General features: G+C 41.2%; 1 protein-coding gene across 2 annotated transcripts in view; it reads left to right on the top strand.

Moving 5' to 3' along the window:
• Positions 1-25,931, top strand: part of NCALD (neurocalcin delta) — a 278,789-nt gene that overhangs the window by 81,007 nt on the left and 171,851 nt on the right. For both annotated transcript variants that reach the window (XM_029923725.1, XM_029923724.1), the window contains exon 2: positions 9,704-9,752. The gene's annotated coding sequence lies outside the window, so the exon portion shown is untranslated. The remainder of the gene's footprint in view (positions 1-9,703; positions 9,753-25,931) is intronic.

Below are 25,931 nucleotides of genomic sequence, written 5' to 3'. Positions count from 1 at the left end.
GCTTTCTCTTCCTCCTACTTATCCTTCAAATGAATTATTACTTCCTCCAGGAAAGTTTTCTTCAGTCTATCCTTTAGACTAACTGTCCCCTCTACTGTGCCCCTGGCGCACACTTGTTGACACCATTATCACATCACACATTACATTATAAAGAAATGATCTCTAATTTCCTTAGGGGCAGGAACCATGAGTATTTTTGTATGGCCGCACCTAATATAGAATGCAAGAGCTTCTTTGAAGCTTGCTTCTCTCTGAATGAGATGTAACCCTCTTCGCCATCCAGCTGAGATTGTATTTCAACTCAAGATAATTTTTAAAAATTATATTCTAGATCACTTCTTCTCTTGTTAATTTTCTATGGTATCTCTTATAGGCCTGTGATTTGCAAATGAAATCCCTTCGATCCGTTTCCTAGTTCAATCAAGGTCACTATTATGTATTTACATGGTCTAGCTATGGTTTCATTTTAACCATCACCTATAGGCTGATGACTCCTCAGTCCTTTTAGCAGCCCTTGTTGCTGTCCTAAAGTGTTTATGTATGTCCTGTTCCTTCCACGCAAGCATTTCTTATCCTCATGGTGTGGAGTTTCTGGTGCCTTGAGGTGTCTCCAACACCCAGGACAAGTTGTTCATTGTTGATGAGGCGGGGACTACGTTCAAGTCCCTCATTTGGATGTAGTGAGTAGGTTGGGGGAGGGGAGCAAACATGAGTGCCAGTGAGGTCGGCATAGAAAAGAAGTGACAGAGTGAGAGGGTAGTTGTATCAGTTTTCTGTGGCTGCTGTAACAAAATGCCACAGACTTAGAGACTTAAAACAACACCAAGTTATTCTCGTACAATTCTGGGGGTCCCATGTCTGAAGTTAGTTCCAATGGACTGAAGTCAAAGTGGAAGCAGGGCTGGTTCCCTCTGGAGGCTCTGAAGGGAGAATCCACTTCTTTGCCATTTTCAGCCTCTAGAGGCTGCCAGCTGTCATTGGCTCCTGGCTGCACCGCTGCAGTCTCTGCCTCCACTGTCTTCTGCCTTAACACTGATGCTTCTGCCTCCTCCTTAGAAGGACCCTTGTGACTGCACTGGGTCCGTGTGGATAGCCCAGGATAATTGCCCCATCTCAAGATTCTTAATTTAATCACATAGGCGCTGTCCTATTTTCTGTACAAGGTAGCATTTCCAGGTTCTGGGTATTTGGGCATGGGCATATTTGAAGGGCCATTATTCAGCCTACCACATGATCCTGAGTCAGGGTAGAGATAGAAGCAAGAGCATGTCTGTCTGCAATGGAAGGAGATGCAGAGTCCTTGATTTTTAGCAGGTGTGAGGGTCAAAGTGTGTGTGTGTGTGTGTGTGTGTGTGTGTGTGTGTGTGTGTGTGTTGGGACGGTGTCCTGGAAGAAAAATTGTTGCTATTGGTGCTGTCTGTAGGTAATAGAAAACTAATGTCAAGGTAAAAAATTCTGTATAATTTTTTGTGTAAAAGTAATAAACCTTAGAGTCACTTACATGAACTGCCTATAATTTGTATCTACATATCTGATGGCAAAATAATATTTTCCAACTAATTAACTGACTCCACTATCATCATTTAAGTTTTGTTTTAAAACAGTGTGCTCAGGTGTCTGGTCCTCACCCTGACAAAGCCAGAAGGAGGCTGCTCCTGATGGTAGTTCTGATGAGCTCTCCTTTGGAGCTGGGCTTCAGGACTCTGAGTAAAGGAAGAGAGAGATGTTTATAGCTTACTTCTTTCTCTTGTATCCTTTTCTTTAGAGAGACCTCTGGTTAAAGGAAATAATGGGTTGAGGTGAAAAAAAAAAGGGAGACAGTCCTTCATTTGCGACACTTGACAACTATAGAGGACGCACCCACACTGAAGCAGAAGGTCTGTTAACAAGGCGAATGGAATGAAAAGAGTCATTGGAAGATGTCTTAGTTTGGTTTCTCCTGAGAAGCAAATTTCAGGTCTGGATTGGAGTAGGCAAATACAGATGTGGTTACATTAGAATGTCTCCTGTTCTAGAGTTGTATCTGGAAGGCAGCCGTGTATTTATCCATCAGCTCCCAGTTTCCTCTGGCCAAGACCCATCCCTGGGCTTTTCTTCTCTGTGCTCTCTGGCTGCACCTGTAGTCTTTAGGTCCCTGTACATCAGAGACGGCCCCGAGGCAGGAAGTCAGAAGATACCCAGGGGCATGACTAAGAGGGCACTGCCAGCCACAGAGGAGTACGCGCCTCCCTCCATCTGGCTTCCAGCCATAGCTGAAAGCAGAAAGCAGAAGGGCAGGCAGGGTGTGAGTAGGGTGCCGAAGGCAAGAGCCACCACAAAATCTCTTCTCAAACGATAGGCGGTATGCAGTGAGGACCCTGTGATGGCTATCCATCTATCAAGAGAAGGACGTCAAATTTCTTAATGAAACAGGTTTGGGCTGTGAGTGAGACAGTTATGGGGTCACACCCCATTAATACAGCTGTCCCTTCCCAAGCCACCATTCCTCATAGTAAAATAAGAACAGTTTCTCCATTTGAGGAATTTTCTGTGAAGTAAAATAGGTAATATATGCAAAGTGCTTTGCATGGTGATGGGGATATGCCTATACCCACAAATGAGAGTAGTTGTGCTAAAAGGAAAGTGGAAGAGACAGGAGGGAGAAGAACAGAGGGAGCCAGGTAAAGGAAGAAAAGAGGAGAGGCACCAGGGTGGCTTAGTCACTTAAGCGTCCTACTGCAGCTCAGGTCATGATCTCATGCTTTGTGAGTTCGAGCCCCACTTTGGGCTCTGTGCTCTTAGCGCAGAGCCCCCTTCACATCCTGTCTCCCCCTCTCTGTACCCCGCATGCTTGTGCTCTCCTCCTCTCTCAAAAGTAAATTAACATTTTTGAAAAAGAAAGAAAAGAGGAAAGAAGGAAAGGAGGAAGGAAAGAGAAAGACAGACAGAAAGAAAGGATGAGAAAAGAAAGATTATTGTCACCTGAAGCATCTGCTATGAGAAAAGACATGCATGTCCATATTTCTTGCTAAATAATGCCAGTGACTACTTTACAGCTCAGGACACAAAGTCTTGCACATGTTTCACTGGAGTCCTGAGTCCAGATCTCGTCTGCTTCCCACTTCAGTTCCTTGGTCTTCCTCTGATAGAGCGTCTGCCTTGAGATGCACGCTCTCCCCTCAGGGTTGCTTCAGGGCTGCCATCATGACCTGAAGGGACTTGAGGACAAAGGCCTGACCCTCACCCACTGCAGGTGTTGTTGGTGTTTCACCCAGACAGAGGATAAGGGAACTGTTGTAGGTCAACCACCGTGTTCTTAGGTAAAGTCCACGTCACCACTGGGCAGCAATTTTTACCTTGGGATGAATTTTGCTTGTTCACTGGTCCTTGGAATACAGATAATTCATACTTAACTCTGCCATAGACTGGCTGACCTTGCAGCCCACAAAGTAATTTGGGGGAGCAGTCCAGGCTGGCCTCAAGCTCAGCTTTGCTGGAAACATGGGTGCTGGAGCTACAGCCTTCTCCTGATTATGACACTGATAAGGAGTTTCTAGTTCAGAAGGCAAAATCCCTGGCGAAACCCCCCAAAAAGGAGTTGTAAAAGATTTGCAACAGAAACAAATGCCAGAGCAGCAATATTACGATGCCCTTGGAGTAGAAAAAGTCAAAGTAATGACCAAGGCAATTGATATCCTGGCTATAGAGGGACACGTTCACTCATACCCCCACACACTCACACACGGGTACCAATGGGAGATGGTTTGGAGACAGCTATTTCGATTTCTGTCTCAGGGAGATAGTGTGGAGCCAAGATTTCATAAACTCAGTGGGATGAATGGTGTGAATGCTCCACAGCTTTCATTGTGTTCCCTGAGGGAGGTGGCACACTGGTGGATCTGGATCAGGAGACCTGACTTCTCCTGACTCATTAAACCAGATGTGTGGACCCTCTTCTGCTTCCTATTTGGCATGATGGAGGAGGAGGAGGACCCTCTGATCATGAGGAAAGGAGGGTGGGAAAGCACAGGGCCAGATGCACTGTGAGCTCAGAAGCTTGGAACCCTACCATTTGGCCCACACGGCCAAACATTCTTGCAAGATTTTCAGAAGAAGGAGATTTTGACTATAATTGGTTGACAGTCATGGTCTCTGCACCATGACTGCATTTATCTCATGTGTGAAAACACTGGTACAGCCAGAGCATCGTTGGGACCAGGCTAAGAGGAAGCTGAATGGAGGATACATTTCGTTTAAGTGTAATAAGATTTATTTATATGATTTACAGCCATTTCCATGTGTATATCTATCTGGTGGTTAATTAATTAAAAAATGTAATTTTGCTAAGGTATTTTTCAGATTGTAGAACCATCTGTTCCAGGCACTTGCTTTAGTAACTCTCACTAGGAAACTCTTCTGACTTCTTTACATGGCAGAGGGAACAAAATAAACCATAACACAGTTGAGAATATGGGAATCCTGGATCGTGAGCATGGAAATTAGCTCCGGTACCCTTGACTCTATCCATTCCCCAAGGATCTCTATCTCCACGTAATCCCTAACCTGGCCGTGACACCAGTGGCATTTCTAATTATTTATCCCACACTCCAAATTGTGTTTTTCAGGAGGACAGTGGGGAGATATTAAGGCTGTGGTCTTTGGAGTCAAATGCTGGCTCAGCCACTCAGTAGAACGGGAGCTTGGGTATGTTATTTAACTTCTTTAAGCCTCGATGTCCTGGGTTTTAAAATAGGAATAGCCACTCATGGAGATGGTTTCAAAGATTAAATTGGATAACTTTTATGAAGAGCTTAGTTCAGTACCAGCACATGGTTAGTGCTCAATAAAAATTCTTTACTCGGAGACTTTTCAGACCACATTCATCTTTTAATCAGCTCCTGTGGTCACGGAAAGCTTTGAATGTAATCATTGGGAATAAACTGAGACTCCCAGAGCCAGGAAAAAAGTAAAAAGCTTATTGGAAGGATATTAATAGCTTAAAGAGCTGAGGGAAGAGCCGACCCAATAGGCTTTGGGGAAGACAGGAACCAGGACAGTTGGGGGTCTCAGAAGCAAGAGCACGTAAACCATCCTTTCTGAGTTGTTGCTACTCCGGAGAACATAGCCTCCTTGCTTTTTGGTCTTGTCTGCTCTCGGTTTAAATGCCCAGGAGGGAGAACCAGCTGGCCCAGCTTGGCTTGGGCCATCCTCTGTGGTCAGAGGAGTAGATGTCTGTGCTTTGCTGCCCCATTAAAGCCACAGGGAGCTTGGGGGGACAGTTCTGTGAGGTCAGAACACTGGGCAGACAAAACTACCTGTACTTCATGGATCTCTTGCTAGGTGTCCCTAAGAACCTGCCAAGCAAATTTCTTTGACTTCTTCTTTGTGAAGAATTTCAACTTCTTTGTAAAAATGTAATGGCCTTTTGTAATAACCCAACATTGTTTCCTCCCATCCTTACAGATAATCAGTCCTTCTTTTGAATGACTTCTATAATGATTATTCACTCATACAGCATTTATAAATGTTTATTGAGCACATATTTGTTGTTTACGTCAATGAACCAAAGAAATCCCATGCCTTCAAGGACTTACTCTCTAGTGGGAGGAGACAGACAGCCAAACAATAAGCAAATATATGACATCAAGTGATGATGGTACTAATGAGAAAAACCATCAGAAGGGAAAGGGAAAGAGTAAGGTGTATGTGCAGGTATTGCTCAGATCAGCTCTTCAAGTTCATGTGAGTCTGTCATCCAGATGTTCACATTTTGATGATTTTGTTTACTTGTCTGTCATAAGTGACTAGCTAGCTTCTTCCCTCCTGGAGTGAACATCTTAAAAGTGAAGTCATGTCATTATTTCCAGCCCTAGCCTGCCTCATGGTTGATGCTTTATAAATGTTTGTTGAAAGACTGGATAAACACACCCCTTGTAGTATGGCTACCGCCTGATTGTATCTTTCCGCTGGTGAACCAGCCAGCCATTTTCCCCACACGGGGCATCGCAGGTGGCCTGAACAGAGGGGATAATTCCATCTGGGCTCTGCCTTTGTAGGTTCTTTGTAAACGTTGCTGATTGACCAATTGACTAGAAAAGATATTTGTTTAACCCCATTGTTCCAATCTCTCTACCCTGATATCAGTTTTGTTTCTTCTCGTTGTTACTGACTTTGTCATATTATGCTTTCTGAATTTAAGACCAGCTTTGAGCAAAAAGTGAAAAAAATACTTATATCTCACAACTTGAGTCACAGAATCATGGCATCAGGATGAATTATAGCATCTGAAAGAAGTTTAGGAGAGCATCTAGCATAAGTGAGGTTGTGCTATAAGGAACAAGAGCAACAGCAATGATCCTTTAATGGAAATTAGTACCCTATTAAATCTATTCCCTCCATACTTGATTTCCATATTTACTGAAGCGGAGAGAACCAGATTAATCCTCAGTTAAATACTCAGTCTAAAAGCAGGAACCAAGAGGGGCACGTGGGTGGCTCAGTCGGTTGAGTGTCCAACTTTGGCTCAGGTCATGATCTCATGGTTCATTGGATTCGAGCCCAGTGTTGGGCTCTGTGCTGACAGCCCAGAGCCTGGAGCCTGTTTCTGACTCTGTGTGTGTGTCTCTCTCAAAAATAAACATTAAAAAGATTTTTTTAAAGGCAGGAAACAAGACAATAGAAGCTTTCAAATATTTTTATTTAGCATTCATGTAAGATCGAGCAGCATTGATTACATGATGTTTGGGGTGGTCTCTACCCTGCTGGGGTTCATGGCTTTTCACTTTAAACCATGAGTGATATGCCATTGACACAACTCGCTGGTTGCACTGGTAGCTGTATTTATACACGGTCAGCTGTGTCGTGAATATATTTAGCTTATCCTAAATGCCCCTGAGAGGATGAATATCATCTGTTTCTAGTTTAATTGTATTTTGGAGCATGGCACATTTTTTTTTCCAGATGAATAAATATTAAGCCTTTTCCACTTCCTGAGGAAAGTTAGGGTTGGATTCTGATATTCAAATTACTAGAGTTATTAAATCAAATGAAAATGAACGTGAAAAGAGCTATTTGATTCTATTTATGAGTTCTCATCAGAATATGCTGCTCAGTGAAAATGGTATGTTTTGGCATCCAAAAACCTAGATATCAACACTGAGACCAGAAACCATTGTCTTCCTCATTAGCATAAGTGGGTGGTATGGCTGACAGATAGGATGGCTGGAAATCGTGGTGTTGATAACTAAACAATATCCTTATACGATGTGTAAAACATTTCAAAGCAGTTTTTATCTCAATGTTCTCAGACTTCCATATCATAAACCTTGAAATTTTTATAACATGCAAACCAAAATATAAAAAGTAACTATTTTAAGCACTGACACCATTAAAAAAGGATTTGCTTCAGGCTTCTGGAAACGCAAATTTGGCCAGCTGTATTTATTTGCTCATAAACCATAAACTTCCTGATAGAGATCCTAAAGGAAAAGAAAGGACCAACTTGAAATGGATGTCAGAAAGGGATTTTAGAGTGACTACATGTACTTTTCTGTATAAAGAGACTGAGTGTTGGGAAGCAACCATTCCAAAGTTAGCCCACTGCTAACTAATGGCCCAGCTAGACCCCAGAATTCCTGATTTCCATTCCTGTGTTCTTTCCACCATGAGTCCTGGTTTCCCTGAAGTGATCATTTAAATTAGCAAAGTAGGTATGCAATCTACAAAATGTCCCTTATGTGTATGTTTTAATGAAAGCTGCAGTTATATAAAAATAGAATCTATATCCTGTTCACTGTTTACACCTGCATTCTTAATGTACGTTCACACCCCTCCCACCCTACCTCCATCATTTCCTCATCAATCCTTGAGAAGAAACAGTTAAGACAGACTGTGTTTCAGTGTACTCCTGTGGGCAGATCAGTGAGGCTTGTCTGGGGGCACAGAGAACAGGCAGAGCTTTTAATAGTGCTCATGTGATGTTCTCTTCCCCTGATGACAGCCCCGTTGACTTAGATGCCACCAACGATCGTGGTCCTTAAAGGCCTATCTACTCTGATACTATCGAGAGCTATTGGTGTTTCATGTAAGGTCGACTCTAGTAACTGCTCATTTATTTACTTTGCCATTTTAACCAGGCATTCTTGTGGTTGTTGTATCAGTAAAATCTGAAAATCTAATATGGAGTTAAATATATTTTAAAATGTAAAACACCGTGAATTCACTAGGACTGGATTCCACATCCTAACAATGAAAAACTGTAAAATAACATTTTTCAATTATCCTCTATATGTCAGTAGAGTACCTATGAGATAAAGGAAAAAATGTAGAACTACTTCACAGATTTTTTTTACCCTGTTAAAAATATCATGCTTGGAAAGGTTACATTTCATTAAGCTAAACTCTCTTCTAAATATCTGTATTAAAATATATAGGTTATTATAAGGAAGAAAAACATTAAGAATCTATCTTAGATCAGAATTCTTATATTGCAAGATCTAAAAATAACATAATAACTATTATTTGTGGAACACCAGAGGTTCAATAACTTGCCTCAGGCCCTTACCGCTGAGATATGTAGCCTCTATTGTGTTCAAAGGGACAAGTTTATTAACTCTTTGGTGAAGCTCCTAGTTCTGCTTTTAGTATATTCAATTCTCTGTTAAATGGTTGGAGGAGTATGAGTCCTTGGTGTATTGAATGAGATACATTTTGCGATGATTGGTACACCATCAAATACAAATAAATCGGTGGAACATTGTATTTTTTTCTAACGTATCTGTTAGGGCACCCTTTCTTCTTTAACTATTACAGTTTTATAAATAAAAAAGGAGGCGATTTAGAAACCCAGACAATTGCACATTTCTTGGTATTTTATTCCTAATAAAAGTGATACTTTGGTATTTAAGAATTCAGTGATATGAGTAGGGACTTTTTTCCTACATATTTCCCAAGAGGGTTTTGACCCTATTGATAGTTTGGTTTTGAAACTATATATTAGATAGATTAATAAGATTGTCTAGACTGGTACCCCCAGAAGTACTAAAATATGCTTTTTTCTCAGAGGGAGGTTGTAAATACCAGAAATAAAATCTGAGAGACCACCCCTCTCCCATGTCCATTGGCAGCAGGATTCAGTAGATCACAGCCCTCTCTTAAAGTCTGCCTAGTCAAACCTGCGTGGCTAGGCTCCTCATGGGCCTAGGTTCCTCACAGGCTAAACCCTTTGATTATTCCTCTCCTCTGACCTATGAATCTAATCAATATGTTATTCCCATTTATTGATCTATTTTATTGTGATTTCTCATTGTTGCATTAAGGCACTGTGTTTGCTGATTCTTTCTGGCATACCCCTAAACTTTGTTCTTTCTGGAAGGTGGCTCATATAATGCTCTCTCTGACCTAAAAAATGAAGGCCCATATTCTTGACAATCCCTTCCCTTGAATCCATGTCCTCTCCTGAGGAATCATAAATATCAGCAAGAGGTCAATGCCAGAGTCCCCACTATGTTAGCCTCTGCCTTCTTTTTCTAGGCGAGTCCTTTCGGCCCGGCCCCCCCCCCCCCCCCCCCCCCCCCCCCCCCCATTCCTAGAATGTGTTATTAACACCTAAAGCCATGTCATTGGAAGCTTCATAGAACTGTGCCACTAAAATCTATGGGGATAGATGAGACGGTCCTTGAAGGTATTTTCATTCACTGTGGTTATTTTGCCTGTTTCCCTTTAGATTATCTCGGCTTGGTCTCTGGGAACCACCCACTAGTGACCGTCATAAAGTAAGTGGACACTTAAAATTTTCTTTCAGTCACCTGTAAATGGAAATCTCAGTTTTGTTTAATGATTTTCGCACAATACAGCTTCATTCAAATATTTTATCAGCAAACAGTGGCATAATGACTGGGAGTTTCATATATAGGTAAAGATAACCAAACCCTCTCTTTAAAATTTGTGGATAGGATAATAGATGGATATGAAATAAGTAAGACACTGCCTGTCACCCTTGAATATTACCTGTAGCATAATAAGGTATATTTGCCGCCACTGAGCGGAGTGGTTTATCCATCTTCATTCCAGGCAGCTGAGAGAGCCCTGTCAAGGAGCACATTACAATAGACTCTTCCTTTGTTTTAAGTTGGGCTGTAGCCCAAGAAAGTATCTCAAATGGCATTAAGCCAAGTAACGTCTAGCACAGAATTTAGCACCTAATAGGCACCTAATATTTGCTGGAGAATGAACGTAGGTGGATTAATTAATTCATGAGTTTTCTGCTTTGTGTGGTCCTCACCACTGTGAGGCCATGTGGTGTACTGGTTAGTCCCCCAAATCTGGAGCCAGATGTTTGGGTTCGTTCCTAGTGCTGCCTCATACTAGCTGAAGGACTTTGGCCACATGTCTAAACCTCTCCCAGTTTTTCCATCCATAAAATGGGACTAACACTATCTATATCATTGTTGTGATAAGATTATTACAAGGATTAAATGAGTTAATACATGCAAAATGCTTAAAATAATGCCTGACATGTGGTAATCTCCGTAAAAATGTTTGTTGAATAAATTAAAATACATTAAGCATATAGGGACATTCCAAGGTTTCATGTTAAAAACTGAAAAACTGGTTTGGCCTAGACACCATGACACTTTAGTAGCAATAAACACACTGATCACCCAAATCTTGGTTTAAAAACTTTTCTTAATGTCTTTTACTTATTTTTGAGAGACGGAGAGAGACAGTGCAAGCAGGGGAGGATCAGAGAGAGAGGGAGACACCGAATCAGAAGCAGGCTTCAAGCTTTGAGCTAGCTGTCAGCACAGAACCCGACGCAGGGCTTGAACCCACAAACCACGAGATCATGACCTGAGCCGAAGCCAGACACTAAACCGATGGAGCCACCCAGGCACCCCCCAAATCTTGGTTTTAATACTGTTTCCCAATAAAAGGAAGCAGGGCTCCCTGAAGAAATGACTAATTTAGAACTGGGGCAAGAAATATGCAAAATGAGCCTGGAGTGTCTTATAGTGCCAGAAAGTAAGGTGGTGCTAAAAGAAGAAAAAGAAAAACCAAACAAAACAAAAAAAACACCTCACAATGCACACAGTTAGCACACAAGGATATGGGAGCCAACTAAAAGTGCTTGCAATGGCCGAAGCTGGAACAGTTTGAGCAAGAAAATAAATAAAGTAGTAGTATAGCCCAAAGCACAAAATACTGATCTATTCAGATAGAAATAATTAGATAAATGTAGGAGGAGAAGAGACAAATCCCCCATGCTAAAGAATTCCAAATACTATATGTAGATACTCTCCTTTCCACGAGGTTAAATATAACCCCCAGTGGGGGCTGCAAATAGTGATTTTCTTCCAAAGAGTAAAGTAGGAAAGGGATGGGAGGTGGGGGAAAGAGTAATGTTCCATCGAGAAACCTGACAAATACTACCTCCAGCCAGGTAATCAAGATGAACATCAATAGTGACGTGTCATTTTGATAGTAGGTATCCTTGTAGGATGTGATAGGAATGGTGCTTTACCTCTGGTCCTCTTCAACAGAACACATTACCCGAGTCTAATCATGAGAAAAAATTTCAGTAGAGGTACATCCTACAGAATCCCTGACCAGTATTCCTCAAAACTGTCAATGACATTAAACATATTGAAAGTCACAACCAAGAGAAGCCTAAGGAGACAAGACAACTACATGTAATGTGGTATCCCTGGATGGGATCCTGGAACACAAGAAGGACATTAGGTAAAAACTAAGGCTATCTGAATAAACTGTAGAGTTTAGTAAATAATAATGGATCAGTGTTAGTTCATTAATTGTGAAAAATGTCCCATCCTAAGGGAAGATGTCAATAATTGAACCTGGGTATGGGATATACAAGAACTCTGTATATACTATCTTTGTAATAATTCTACAAATCTAAAACTGAAATAAAAAGTTTATTTAAAAAATAAGGAAGTGTGTATATAACAAAAAACCTGGTTTGGAGGTACACGTTCCATTTTCCAAGTACCAAAATAACAATATTTTGAAAAATGTTGCATTTAACTAATTTATATTTTGAGACTCATACATAGAAAATTATATTCTGCACTAAAGTTTTGAATTGATTAAAGGTGTACATATCTCTAAAGCCTTCTGCTATATTTTTGCTGTCCTCAGATGGAGGCAGAAAATAACAATTGGCAACACAAACCATTTTTTGCAAAAATAACTGTTTTTGGAGCTAACGTGGATTATGACTTGTGCATTAGTTATGTATTGTAGCATAACAAATTACCACAAATTTAGTGACCTACAACAGCATATTATTATTATTCCATAGCTTCTTTGGATCAGGAATCTGGGTACCTCTTAGCTGTCGTCTGCTTCAAGTCTCATAAAGGAACCATCAAGATACTAGCTGTACTTTGGTCCCTTTTGGAGCTTGATTTTTTTCTTTCAAGTTCATGTGTTGTTGTTGGAATTCAGTTAAGGTTGTAGGACTGAGGTCCCCTGTTTTCTTGCTGGCTGTCACGTGGGTGCTCACATCTCCTAGGTATGACTCCCAGTTCCTGGCCCTGTGCCTGCTTGCCTCTCACAGGACCTGTCACGACGTGGTAGCTGAGTCCAGAGCCAGCAGGAGAATGTCTTACTCCCGTCGGCTCAGATGGAGACTTCCATAATGGAATCTTACCACGAGAGTGACTCTCCCATTGGCTCTGGTGTATTCTGTCGACTAGGAGCACGTCACAGGCTATGCCTGCGCTCCAGAGGCTCGGCAAGCTCAGGGTGCCTGGTTGGCTCAGTAAGTTAAGTGTCCAATTTTTGGTTTCAGCTCAGTTCATGATCTCATGGTTCATGAGTTCGGGCCCTTGCATCAGGCTCTGTGCTGACAGTGCGGACCCTGCTTGGGATTCTGTCTTTCTTCCTCTCTGTCTCTCCTTCACTTGCTCTCTCTGCCTCTCTCTCAAAATAGATAAATAAACTTTAAAAACATGAAAAGAACAAAGAGGAGAGGCTCATACTAGGGCCTGGCTCACTGGGGATCACCTTAGCACATATCCACCACAACAGGGGAGTTTTGAAACAGACCTAGGCACCTATGAAGCAAACCAAAGAGGAGAACAAACCGGAAATGCTGGCTTCTTGTATTCAAGCAGACTATGACTTGAAGTAAATAAATACATTTCATCCCCACCCCTACCCCCATACACAAAATTATGTTTAAAACCACTTCTCAAAGTTTAAAAATATTCCTCAAAGTTATGAAATGAGAGTTACAATTATTAAAGATGAAGGAGCCAGAAAATAATTTTTGGAGAGGGCTCATAAACACATCACCATTTACCCAACTAGTGTTTTCTTTTTTATTAGCAGTGAAGAAATTTGGGCAAAATTTCAACATTTCTGCATTTTAAGAACTCTCATAAAAGTTTAAATAATAGAATCTTATTTCCAACATTTTATGACTTAATTTTTTTCATTTTTGAGACTGTTTAGTGTTTTAATACTTATGTTTTTAAAATCTGTCTACTAATATTTGTTTTTACTTTTTAAAGTTTATTTATTTATTTTTAGAGAGAGAGAGCAAGGAGGGGGAGAGGCAGGGAGTGAGGGAGAAAGAGAGAGAGAACGAGAGAGAGAGAAAGAGAGAGAGAATCCCAAGCAGGTTCCGCACTGTCAGCATGGAGCCTGATGCAGGGCTCAAACTCACAAACCATAAGATTATAACCTGAGCCAAAACCAAGAGTTGGATGCTTAACCAACTGAGGTACCAAGGCGCCCCTGCCTACTGATAATTATTAACAGTTTGATATTGCTTAGGTTATAATTTTTACATTTTACATGTTGCTTATAAATTTGTGTATTTTAAATATATCAAATATTCATTATCCCTGATTTCTTTTTATGGATTCTGAATCCTTTTCTTAGAAAAGTGTTAAATACAGAAAGATTGGTATTGTTATTTTGCTCCAGTATTGTAGTCACCGCCCAGATTTTCAGGGACTCAAAAAAAATATATATATTTTTTCTGATGGGTTTTGTAAGACAAAATGTTCTAGAAATCCTAACATTTAGGCATTGGAACAACATTTCCCAAACGGCTGCTTGCATTTGGAAATAAATCCCAGGTATCATTTGTTAGACTCTGTGTCTAATTGTGGGTTTGTAAATGTGATCACTGTATCTGTACATCACAGAGATTAATCCAAACCTATTAGCTTGTGGAACCAGAGACCTTTGTTGTTTATATCTTAGATATAAAGCCACCTTGAAGAAAATAGGCAATTTGTGGAAATGAGACTTAGTAACAACCAACTTGAAATCAAAAGGAAATGTATATATTGCAATAATTTAATTAAACTGAAAGGAGGAAGGTTTTCTGGTGGCCCCTCCTCTTGCACCCATTCCCTCTTTTTCAAGTCTCCTTCTACCTACATTTCTCTTTTCACTGCTCACTCGAAACTAAGCCTGGGGCTGTCAGCTTCTGGTTCCTCTTATGCAGGGTGTACAACGGTTGTTATTCACCTGTAGCTATTGGTAAAATAACTCATTTAGCATATAAAGGTCAAAGCTTACTTGCTTTCTTCCTTTCTTCCCTGGGGTTGTTTTCTTTGTGGGAATTAAATAAAGAAATCTTTAAAAAAAAATACCAAATAAGTTAGAGTAAATAGAAGTAACCTTTCCTGATTGTGAAGCAAGTATTCAGTGAAAGCCCAGAAGAAGAGAATTTGGCTTTTACTGAAGGTCATAGAATAAAGCCATTCTTTATCAGAGCTGAATTTAGTGGAAAGTCTTGGAATTTGCCAAGGTTTTACGCCCTTGGTAGTCATCAGATCTCTTTTCCTTAGCTTTAGAAGGGCTTAGACTTGCCTTTGCCATTAGTTTTAGTACATAGACCTGATACTTTCACCTATTACTGAAATTCTGGATTTATTTATTATGATTGGAGCAGCCATTCGATGCTTTCATTTAAAAAGCTGGGCTTAATTTGAAGTAATATATTTTCTAAATCATATCTCTGTACACTATAACTGTCTTCAGATTTGGTTTCTAGACCATCTTAACATTATTTTGCATCGTGGTGATTAAATCTGGGTTGGGTTTCCATGTTTGGGAGTGTGAGGTAGCGATTGGTTGTGGCTGACTTGGTCTTCTTTTGTCATAAGCCAGGCATTCACCAACTTATCTCTTTATTTGATACTGTTCTTGGGGCCCCGTGTAACCAAAAATGAAGCTGAAACAGCCTCCTCCCACACTGAGCTCTTCTGTTCCTGAGTTTCCTATTATACATACTTTCTGTGCCTGGCCATTCCCATCTTGTCTTACTTACCCATTGTTTGCTACTGATGATTTTTCTCCACAAAGAGACTATAAGCTCTTTGAGGGCAAGGGCTTCTTGTCTTTTATGCCTTCACAAGGCTCAGGATCTTCAGCACTTAAGGCCCACCTGCTGCCATGCCCCATGCCTCTAACTCTCACACCTGATCAAAGAGTGTTTCCTCAAATCAAGAGAATTATGTACCTTCCATTTGCCTCACTCTGTGCTGGGGGTCACAAAGGTGGGGTCAGTCAAACCAAGTGTCCACTCCTATCTTCAGACCCTCCCATTCTCTCTGGACCACTCTGCCTACCCACAGAGCTGCCAGGCTCCTTTCCAGGCATCTCTCCTGTGACTCATTCTCCAGGGCCCCAACCCTCACTGAGGTCTCAGCTGAATATGAGTCCTCTGAGGGCAGTCATGTTCTTATAGAGCAACCCTGAAGACTGGAAGACTTTAAGACCCCAGGTAGTGTACTTCCGGTGGTAAAATTGCAGGCACTGTGAGAGAACCCATCTTTGTCTGCCTTCCCTTGAATCACATCGCACAGGAAGATGCCTACTCTGCTTGCTCCTGTTGCCTGCCACCTTATCTAGGGATTGTTTAAAAAATGGAAATGCTAACCTCGGTCCTTACAGTGTGAATAATCTAGCAGGGGAGCTGGACTACATGTGCCTACTGAGGGAGACTAGCATTACAGCTTAAGAACCTTTCTAGTCACATGGTCCTGGCTTCTAATCCCAGTTTTTCTACTCATCAGCTTTGTAGCCTTTTGCAAGTTTCCAGAATTTTCTGAGGCTCATTTCTTTCATCTGTGACAGCAGGACAACAAAGCCCATCTTCAGGGGCCCCTAGCTGGCTCTGTTAGTAGAGCATGTGATTCTTGATCTCAGGGATGTAAGTTTGAGCCCCACATTGCATGTAGAGATTACTTAAAAATAAAATCTTAAAAAAATAATAAAAATAAAATGATCCTAAGCTTGTGATGAAAGTTCAGCAAGCTACTATATGGGCCATTCTTGGCACATAATGAGTATGCATAACATGGGAGCCATTAGTAATAATAACTAGTGCAGGAGCCTTAGACTTTGGCTCAGGTCATGATCTCCCAGTCTGTGAGTTTGACCCCCACATTGGACTCACTGCTGTCAGCTTAGAGCCCACTTTGGATCCTGTGTTCCCCTCTCTGCCCTTCCTCCGCTTCTGTGCTTTCTCTCTCTCTCAAAAATAAGTATTTAAAATAACAAAAATAGTAATAATAATAACAACTAGAGCTAAGGAGGATTATAAGTCCAACCAAGGCAGTTTGGAGGTCTGAGGCTGAGAACAAGTATGTAGAGCAAGGTATTGATAGAAGAGAACTTCCTAGAAAGGACTTCCTCTCCTCACAGGAAAACATGAATGCTGTTTAATATCTGTCTATTCTTACTTAGCCTTAGGTACAGATCTTCTGATCAGTTCACCTGCAGAGGTATTTTTGGCTTAGAAGCAACCTACTGGGGAGTGGAAAAAGTATCAGTGGAACCCATGCATTGGGTTCTCAACATAGTTACTATACAGAGGATGGGTAGGACAGCTTGACTTCTCCGAACTGTTTGTTTCTGACTCCATCTCCTCCATTGGACTGTGTGATCCTCAAAGCCAGGACCCAAATCATTCTGCTATTCCCAGGCCACTGTTGAGAGTATGTGCTTAGTGCCTAATTATTGGTAGAATGATTCAAAGATAGATAATACTGGTCTTTTGCTACCCGGCATCTTCGAACGACACAGATGATCGTATAAGAGATTCACTAAGACTTAGTATAAGTATGTGAACATGCTTTCTCTGCATGCAAGAAAATGACTCAGTCAAATGAAAGAGGGAAATACTGTGGTGTGAGGTTCTCCAAAGCAACTTCATTTGTGGGGTTAGAGAAGAAGAAAGATGTGACTTGGGAAAGTTGCACCAGCCTTGAAAATGATGGTTGTGTTTCATGGAAGGAAAAACCAAAACCAAAACACAACCCCTAAGCATGTGAAGCTGGAAGAGGAGCCTGTGCAATGTAGCTGGGTGCCAAAAGGGATGAGCTGGCAGATTGGAATGGATCATTGCAAATTCCTGCAGCCACCTGGTTTATGATTTAGCACTTCTCTGAGCTTTTGTTGTTCCATGATATTTGGGACTGAATTTATTCCCATCTCATTGCCCTTATCAAAAGCAATGATTTAAAAAAATCTGTATGTTTTCTTTCTTTCTTGTTTATACCTTGCTATCCTGCTGTTTACAAGATTGGTCTCTCACACTCTGCCTGGCGTGTTTCTATTCCTGTGTAGTTAAAATTGCCAGAGGATTATTTGAGCTGCTCTATTTTGAAGAATGGGGAAGTCATGTTGCCCTGTGGAATCCCAGCATGGTGTGGCATCTCCTCAGTGCAAGAGGCACACAGCTCTTATGGACTTGTGACTGACTGTGAAACTTTGCACATTCAAGTATTTTAAACACTTGAGACTGACCATTGTGCATCTTGTTACAGAGAGATAATATCAGGTGTGACCTGTCACATGGGCTGATGCTTCCTCAGAAGTTGCCTGGAGTAACATGAAATGTGATTTCTTTCCAAAATAGAGTGCCTGCCATTTTCTCCCCAGCTTTGGGTTGGAAATGATGTCCTAATGTCTCGCGTCCCTCTTTTCTGCGCCTGCATCCTGTCTGCACTTTGGGTTGATTATTTCCCCCCATCTGAATGGTCTCCATGGTGTCCTGCGTGGTGCTCCTCTTGGTCACAAAATCATGGCGGCATGTGGAACAACCTTGAGTTAGAAATTGTTCCTTTGCTTTCTTGAAGCATGGAATCCAGAAACATTAGGGGTTTGAACAGAAGTTGCTTTGATTATAATTACAATGGCTCCTAGCTCCAAGAGGAATGACCTTTGTCAGAGGTGAAGCCGGCCAAGGTTCTCTTTGCCCTTTGATCCTCTTCATGGTGTCATCCTTCTAACACCCCCTATGCTCTTTTAAATACCCTGCTCCATAGGTATCTTCTCTGTTTCTGATGCCCCTGTTTTCCGCAGACATTCCTCATCAGGGTAGATACTGCTCCATACTTTAGCCTCTTTCCCTTACATGCTGATTTCCTCCTATCAAAATTTCCCAGATATTATTCTTTAGGTTACTCACTGTAATATGAACATGGATGGTATTGGTAATAGATATCTATTCTGGGGGTGTTCATCTGGAGTGGAAAAGATGTAATGAAAACTTGTCAGGCCTCAGATGATCTGGGTTTTTAATTCTAGTTTTGCCACTTGTAAGCTGGTGACCTTGGATTTTATATATATTACTTAAACTTTCTGAATATGTTCACACTCATAAAATGTACTTGTTGAGTTCCTGCTATAATATCTTAAAATATGAGACTTTTGCCTTCTGGGATTATTATAAAGCTCAAATGAGATGAAGCATTTGAAAGCTCTTTGTAAATGAGAGTGAATCTGTACAAATGTAAGGTCGGAAGGCAAGAAAGTGCCTTAATCATGTCCAAAATGTCAGCTTCTTGACAGATAACGTGAGGTAGCAGAATTTCTGCTTCAGCCTGGCTTTAGTATTTTCTATGGGCATCTATCATGAAGACAAAAGAGTATAATCAAAGAGTATAATCAAGAGTATAATCAAATCTCATGAAACTGTCGTAAGGATTAAATGAAATGATGGGTATAAAGTTCCTTAGCATAGTGCCACTTGGCACTTAGTATGTATTTAATAAGTTGTTAGTTCCCTCTCATATTAATATGTCCCTTAAGAAGTGACTATATAGAGTCTGACACAAGATGCTTCAAATCTACCTGTGTATGTGGCAGATGCAGTAGTTAAGAGGGTATCAAAGCAGCCAAGAGGAGTGATCTACTTCAAAGGTAACATTAAAGAGATGCTTATCACTCTCTAAAATGGGCATGGATTCTGATGGTGCAAAAGATGTCATGGGCTTGATTCAAAGTGGTGGGGGGGCAGGTGAATGGGGCACTCACTTTGGCCCAAAACTGAAGACAGCGCTGTAGAACTCCATAATCAAGCTAATTAATGTGAAATACAGTGTTTTTAAGTGAGAATTAATGCAAAAAAATCATGCTGAAGAAAATATCAACATTTTACATAAAGATAAGGTCAGAAACAGTGTTGTACAGAGTCCTAATGGAGCCTGAGAAAAAAGAAAAAGAACCAGTAATTGTAATCCTGTCTTTATTTAACCTGTTGATATTTTGTTTATTGTAAATGTTTGTGAGTTTCAAAAATATCACATTAAAGTATTATTTATTTTGATTACTAAGTTTTTTAGTGCCCTTGTAAGATTTGTGCCCAAGGAGAGTGTGCTACTCATCCACCAGCCTCATCCTGCCCCCCACCCTGCCCCCCAGGGTAGTGTCCACTGGGCTGGGAGGAGAGTTCCAGAGCGGACTTTAGGTCCCCACTTCCTATTTCCCCTCACCCAGTCTGGGGTCCTGGGTTTGGTTTAAGTATAATTTTGTGAAAAAAGAAAAGACTGTATCAGATGACATTCCAGCCTTCTTTTCAATCAAGTGACTACCATGGTGAGATGTAGATTGGAGAAAGAAAACATGAAGTAAATGGTTCATCAGGAGCTTAGATGAGGTCAGAGGGTCAGCAAACAATGACCCACAGTGCAGCTGCCTATTTTTGTAGGAAAAGTTTTATTGGCACACAGATCTGCTCATTTGTTTTTGTGTTGTCTGTGGCTGATTTGGGGACACAATGGCAGAGTTGAGTAGTTGCGAAAGAGACCATATGGTTTGCAAAGCTGAAAGTCTTTAGTATCTGGTCTGATGTAGACCTTTGATTTAGATGATCAAAGCACTCAGATGTTTTTGGATCAGTATATGGGGTTGGTGACAGTTTAGAATATATAGTCATTTGGAAATTTATGTAACAGAATTTAAGTACATTTACAGAAAATATTATCTTTCATTTGTAAGAACTGGGGGATACGGGGAAGGTATCAGAGTTCAAAAAGTAAATCAAGAGAGACAGCAGAGAGTGGGTGAGGTCTATGTCTGTCTGTGCCCCTGCAGGTCCTCTATCAGAGTCCAGCTGGGACTTGACATCACAAGGCATGAGATGTTTATGCTAGCTTAACATTGCCCATAATTGGTAGAAAGAAACAATGGGTTTGTAGAAAAGTGAATTCATTTATTTTGTCATATATATGGTTTGTGGGTTTAATTACCTTATTTCTGTTAATATGCATAATTTAGAACTGATTTCACAAATTGAGCAAGCATTTAGTGAACATCTACTTATCCAGAAATTGTAAGAGTCATGCTCAAAGTAGTCTACTTCTAAGTTTGAGTGCGAGCAAAGATAGGAAAGCTCCAGACATGGTGTTTTGATGTGCCTTAGGTTTGCGGTGCATAGAGGAGACAACTGGGAGATAAAGAGGAGAAAGATCAACTTATAGAAGGCCCTGAATGCTGGCTAAGGGGCTTGAACTTTAACCAGGAGCTAGTAGAAGCTTCCTTGATCAAGGAAATGGCATATCCATACTTGTGCTTTAATTAGGATGTGAACTGAGTGTGGAAGGGCAGAAGGTAGATGAGAATAGAGTAGGGGGACTAATCAGAAGATGATTTCAGTAGGCTAGTGTGGCTTATATAGTCCTATAGAGATGATAGGGGCCTCTATTAGCATTATCCATGGTAATAGGAAGAAAGATCTGATGATGCCAGTGAGAGTAATAACATTAACCAAGATTCGGCCCCTTGATTAGAGAGGACTCCTAGATTTGTAGGTCGCTGGGAGGGTAGAGGAGGTTTTTAGTAGAAATAGAGAAGCCAGGTGGAAAATATTTTAGGGTCAAAAATAATAAGTTTAGTTTCATATAAAATAAATTGAATATACTATAAAATACCCAGGAGAGGAATGCAAAAGGCGTGTGATAGGGAGAGGGAGGGAGAGGAGCTGCTGGGGATGAAAGTTTAGAAATTATCTGATAAAACATAATTGTTGAAGTCTGGACATCGAAAACATCATAAGGGAGGAAGTTAGAGAAGATGAGCACTGAAGAAACAACTATGGTAGGGTTGCTGGATAAAATACAAGATGCTCAGTTAAGATTGGCTTTCAGATCAACGAAGAATCATGTTTTAGTATAAGAATGTTCCCTGCAGTATTTAGGTACACTTACACTAATACACACACACACACACACACACACACACACACACACACACAAACATTGTTGATTTCAAATTAAAATTTAACTGGGTATTCTGTATTTTTATTTGCTAAATCTGGCAACCTTTGACTGAGGTGATTGCCCATAATTATGTGATGGTCAGAAGAGGAGAAGATAGTAGAAGATCCTAGGAAGAGACAGATAGGAACCAGGAAAGCTAGGATATTGTACTATCATGGAATCAAAGGGTAAGTGGGTTTCAGAAGAGTTGAACAGAAAGGTCAAGGCCGTTGCATTTGGCCACGTGGAAATCATTAGGGATCTTAGAGAAAGCAGTTGGGGGTCTGGTTGCAATGGGTTAAAGAGTAAATAAAGTAAGGGAGATGAAATAGTCTGTATAGATCTCTCTTTTAGGAATTGTGATGGAGAACAGAAGGGGAGATATGAGATGGTAAAGAATAACAAAGTAGAAGGCAGGTTTTCAGGATTATAGAGGCCAAGGCTGTTTCCCAGCCTCTGAGGAGCCCAAGGTAGTGGCATTTTGAAGATGAAAGAGGGGTGATGGGATTAAGGATGGAGTGAGCTGTGGATGATGCTGGAGGAGAGAATCAGGATGTAAATGGAGGGATTAACCTTTGCCTGAAGGATGCTCCCTCTTCATCCAAGCCATGAAAGGAGGAGGGGGAGATAAAGATGTGGGAATTTTGAGAGTAGGGAAGAGGAAGGAAGGCTTTTATTTCTCTTTGCTGACTGTGCTATCAATAGTACATGGTATGGAGAAGGGATTGGGGGAGCAGGAGGGGAAAACTCAAGCTCAAAAGTGCATATCATTCATCCAAGTGCAAACCATTTATTTTCCTCATGTTGTATCTTCCTCTAGCTCTAGTGATCCACACCAATTCATAGGGTAATTGAATTGCTCACCACAGAAGGGAAAATTACAGAAACAGAATTGAACAGATTCACTTCCTTCCATTTTATAAGACCCAAAGACCCTGGCCATGAAAGGATCAGGGCTGTTTATCCATGTCCCCAGTCTTAGAAGGGGGCAGTAGGAATATCCAGCTGAAGCTGTTTGGGGGGCCATGTGGAACTCCTACTCTGTGAGATCTCTGTGAGATTGTGTCCTGTGGGATTCATAGCTTTGCCATGTCACACCTAGCACACCAGAAACTCAGAGACATACAGGAGGCACACAGTGTTCCCAACCACCCTCTGTGCTCTGGGACTGAGGTCAAAAGATGGCCAGACTGTTCTACAATAGGGAGAGGGTGAAGTTGAGGAGCAAAGCAGCCTGTAATCTCTTAGCTGCTTTTCCTCTCTGCTGTCAAAAACAGGCATGCCATTTGCAGCACAAGGAGGGAGCCATTTGCAGAGCTGTGGAAGTCTGAGAAAGCTGAGAAAGTTATTTCAGGGAGGGGGTGGGGTGGTGCTGTCTGCCTGGGGAAATTCTTAGTGCTTCCACCTCCAGAGAACATTAACATTTCCAGTCCCTTTTCCACAGCCCTCTTTCTCTCCCTCCTCCTCGCCCCCAAAACAAAGGCACAAATGAAATTCCTAAAAGTAGACTACTTCTGCCTAGTTATTTTTAGTATTTGCTGTTAGTATTTATCAAGCTTTTCAGTGTTAATTTGTCCTCCCACCCATTTCTCTTCCTGCCTCCACGTGCTGGGCTTGGGATAGAAGAAGCATGTACAAGAAGCAGCTGGTGATCACACAGAAACATCTCCTAGAGAGAGGAGGCTATGGACCTTGAAAATCAATCTCCCTCACTCCCACCTTGAAAAGAAGAAAGAAAGATCTGTATTCCACTAGCTTTGGAGAGTGACATAAGCGTTGGTGAAAGTGGACCAATGTGTAGGTGGCGTTCAGCTAGGTCAGGAGCCCCAGTCAAGGAGCTGGGTCAGAGAATCAATACATGCACAACATCCCATAATGCACACAAAAAGGGTTGGTGACCAGGTGAACAAGCAGGATGCCAATGGAGAGAAAAGTAAAAAAAATATATGCAAGTATGAAAGGATCTGAGGGAGCTGAAGGGTTAAACTAAGAAAGGATGGGGGTGAGACTGAAAAAACTAGAAGAGGGTGCCTGGATGGCTCAGTTGGTTGAGGGATGGACTCTTGATTTCAGCTCAGGTCACGATCCCAATGTTGGGCTCTGTGCTGATTGTAGAGCCTGCTTGGGTCTCTCTCTCTCTGCCTCTCTGTCTCTTTCTCTCTCTCTCTCTCTGTCTCTTTCTCTCTTTCTCCCTCTCCCCTCCTCCAAGTTCTCTTTCTCAAAACAAACAAACAAACAAATAAGTAAATAAAAACAGAAAAGAAAAGGCCAGAGGAAGAAGGCTCTGTAGCACCCAGATGTAGTATTTTACAGCTTACTGCTGAAACATTGCTTGTTCCTGCCTCAACTGCCTGCCCTGTCTCTGAGAGTCAGTTATGCCCAGAACAGCCATGTTGTTCTGGAGAGGATCTCCCAGGACATGTTCTAAAGAGAGGTGTTGATATAGACCAATGGGATAGAATAGAGAATCCAGAATTGTACCCACAAATGTATGGCCAACTAATCTTTGACAAAGCAGGAAAGAGTATCCAATGGAAAAAAAGACAGCCTCTTTAACAAATGGTGCTGGGAGAACTGGACAGCAACATGTAGAAGAATGAAACTAGACCACTTTCTTATACCAGACACAAAAATCAACTTAAAACAGATGAAGGACCTGAATGTGAGACAGGAAACCATCAAAACCCTAGAGGAGAAAGCAGGAAACAACCTCCTTGATCTCAGACACGGCAATTTCTTACTTGACACATCTCCAAAGGCAAAAGAATCAAAAGCAAAAATGAACTATTGGGACCTCATCAAGATAAAAATCTTCTGCACTGCAAAGAAAACAGTCAACAAAATTAATAGGCAGCCAACAGAATGGGAAAAGATAGTTGCAAAGGACATACTGGATACAAGTCTAGTATCTAAAATCTATAAGGAACTCACCAAACTTCATACCCAAAAAACAAATAGTCCAGTGAAGAAATGGGCAGAAGACATGAACAGACGTTTCTCCAGATGGCCAACAGACACGTGAAATGATGCTCAGCATCACTCATCATCAGGGAAATACAAATCAAAACCGCACTGAGATACCACCTCACGCCAGTCAGAGTGGCTAAAATGAACAAATCAAGAGACTATAGATGCTGGCGAGGATGTGGAGAAACGGGCACCCTCCTACACTGTTGTTGGGAATGTAAACTGGAGCAATCCCTCTGGAAAACAGTGTGGAGGTTCCTCAAAAAATAACAATAGAACCTCCCTATGACCCAGCAATAGCACTGCTAGGAATTTACCCAAGGGATACAGGAGTGCTACTGCATAGGGGCACATGTACCCTAATGTTCATAGTGGATCTTTCAACAATAGCCAAAACATAGAAAGAGCCTAAATGTCCATCACCTGATGAATGGATCAAGAAGATGTGGTTTATATATACAATGGAATACTGCATGGCAATCAGAAAGAATAAAATCTGGCCATTTGTAGCAACGTGGATGGACCTCGAGGGTGTTATGCTAAGTGAAATAGGTCAGGCAGAGAAGGACAGATACCTTATGTTTTTACTTATAAGTGGAACAGGAGAAACTTAACAGAGGACCATGGGGGAGGGGAAGGGGAAAAATAGATAAGGAGAGGGAGGGAGGCAAACCATAAGAGACTCTTTAAATACTAAGAACAAACTGTCGATGGGGGTTGGGGGAGAGGGGAAAGTGGGTGATGGGCTTGGAGGAGGGCACTTGTTGGGATGAGCACTCAGTGTTATATGGAAACCAATTTGACAAACTATTATTAAAAATAAATAAATAAGTAAATAAATAAATAAATAAAGAGAGGTGTTGGATGAAAGTAAGACCTTTCCAAATGTGAGTCATATCCGTGTGCATGGTCATTGGACCCCTTGTTTCCCCATCAATGTATTCATTTCTTAGGAAGCAGAAAAGAGACGCTTCCCTCTGCAACTTCAAAAAAAAATGTTTTGGCTTGATTTTATGTTCTTTTTAAATTTTATTATCTTTTTCAGTTTCCTAGAAATTGAAAAATATAAATGAATTAAAAAATATTTAATGAGTGGGTCAACAGTAGGATAGAAGAGACAGAGGAAAAAAATCAGTGTACTCATAGATAAAATAATAGAAATTATCCAGTCTGAGGCACCTGGGTGGTTTGGTCGGTTAAACCTCTGACTTCGGCTCAGGTCATGATTCACAGTTCATGGGTTTGAGCCCTGCATTGGGCTCTGTGCTGACATCTCAGAGTCTGGAGCCTACTTTGGATTCTGTATCTCCCTGTCTCTCTGTCCCTCCACCACTCACATACTGTCTGTCTGTCTGTCTTTCCCTTTCTCAAAAATAAATAAAAAAATTTTTTTTAATTTAAAAAAGTACCCAATCTGAACAACAGAGAGAGTAGACTAAAAACTGGGGGGGGGGGGGG

This window comes from Suricata suricatta, chromosome 15, assembly GCF_006229205.1.
Source record: "Suricata suricatta isolate VVHF042 chromosome 15, meerkat_22Aug2017_6uvM2_HiC, whole genome shotgun sequence".
Taxonomy (NCBI): Eukaryota; Metazoa; Chordata; class Mammalia; order Carnivora; family Herpestidae; genus Suricata; species Suricata suricatta.
This window is presented reverse-complemented; position numbering and strand designations above follow the sequence as displayed.